Raw genomic sequence first — 1,834 nt, 5'->3', positions numbered from 1 at the left:
GGTAGCTTGAAAGCTAATTGACATTCGGTTCATACCTACGAGAGACCAACTTGCTGATGGCTTCACAAAACCACTCACCATGAGAAGGTTAGATGAGTTCAAATACAATCTCAACCTTGGCAAAGCTTCATGAGGTTTAGATTGAGGGGGGTGTTAGAATTAGTTGTTGTATAGAGATAGAACTCTGTTTAAATTGTAAACATATCATATCTCTTCTTCTGTTTCAACCTCTCCCTATCTTTCTTCTGTAACCGATCGATCTAGTATCGGTCTAAACCTTGTAAGCCACGGCATGTATTCTATATAATGTAATGCGGCCCGAGCAAAGGGTTCTACGCTTCCCATAATAATTTACAATACCACCAAAGTTAGGATACAGGTAGCAGAAGAAGCAAATACCGGACATGCTTCATAGTTGGCATCCGAAAAACTTCCATTGCTCCACGAATATTAAGCTTTGTGGCGAATCTGCACCACTGAGAAAGGGTCCTCAACAGAGTAATCGGTACATGTCTTGAAGCTCCAGGGCATGCCTCCTTCAGGACCTGTGCCCCCGAGAAGCACCATTTCGCAGGAACTACTGGCCATCTTGTTAGAAGCTTGCTGTGCTTTATGAGTCGCCTCATTCATTGAGAATGACATGAAGCTTGGATTAGCCATGGAGACGGACACGGTCCTCAGCACCCTCGCGCTCCGGAAGAAGAACTTGAGGAAGAAAACCTCCCCGAGCTCCCCTCGGAATTCTTTGTAAGAGAACACCTTGATGCACGACTTGACATTTTCAGTGGGCTTGACCAGCTTCCAAAAGTTGAGATTCATCCTGGCACTACTAGCTTCATAATCACAATTTTCAGACTACAGGAGAAAAAAGCAATTAAGTCACTCAACAGTTCACCTATTAGGAATCATGCTGAGTATATAATGAAAATTAATAGTTTGCGGTGCCTCATATTAACTGGGAAAGCATTTGAGGAAGGTGGCGGATATTGTGCTCAAGGAAGCCCCAGCCTATGTCGTGACTCGTGAAACACATATTGTACATTATACTACGAGGCATACCTAGATGCTACCCCCTATGGCGTAACAAACAGTAGCTTGATTTCACTGATATGTCGGAGATATGACATGCCAATATTTCCATGTGTAGAGCTAAACAAAGTACCAAGTAGCCTATTAGTACAGAAAAACATCAACTAAGGTTGCCTCATTATTACAGTTCATGTATAACAAATTAAGAACTGAAGCTACAGATTCGAGCTGCAGTGTAGCTCTCCTAACCCATGCACACTTTTACAAATATATTCTTCAAGAAGAATTTTCAGATATAAGTCATTACACCTTCTTTGTAATTAGTTAATCAGACATAAATGCCTGATACGGTGCAGCATAGAAGTAAAGCATCAATATATATGGCATGCTACACAGGCCCCTCCAGCAAATTGTAGACAGAAATTTGCAATCCGAGAATTCATAACAAATGTCATAACTAACTGAAATTAACATGCAATGCAACCCGCAGAATTATGATTTTGTACTTTAGTCTCTATGTAGTATGTGTAGAGAAGACCTGATGGCTAAGAATAAATAGAAGCTTGACAAAAACCTTGTAATTAGTTAATCAGACATAACTCATGACATGATACGTTCACTAGTAGAAAAAGGGTCAAACGTGAAGCACATTAGTGCCGGTTTGTAAAAAACCCGGCACTAATGTGACCATTAGTGCCGGTTCGAATGGCTATGCATTAGTGCCGGTTCGTAATGAACCTAATGAACCTTTAGTACCGGTTCGTGCCACGAACCGGTACTAAAGGGGTGGTGGCAGGCTGGCGTC

At 41.7% G+C, this 1,834-nt stretch overlaps 1 pseudogene; it reads right to left on the bottom strand.

Moving 5' to 3' along the window:
- Positions 1–450: 450 nt before the first annotated feature.
- LOC123191396 (uncharacterized) overlaps positions 451–1,834 on the bottom strand; it is a 127,938-nt pseudogene continuing 126,554 nt past the window's right edge.

This window comes from Triticum aestivum, chromosome 2A (assembly GCF_018294505.1).
Source record: "Triticum aestivum cultivar Chinese Spring chromosome 2A, IWGSC CS RefSeq v2.1, whole genome shotgun sequence".
Taxonomy (NCBI): domain Eukaryota; kingdom Viridiplantae; phylum Streptophyta; class Magnoliopsida; order Poales; family Poaceae; genus Triticum; species Triticum aestivum.
Note: the sequence above shows the minus strand (reverse complement) of the source record. Positions and strands in the feature narration are given on the sequence as shown.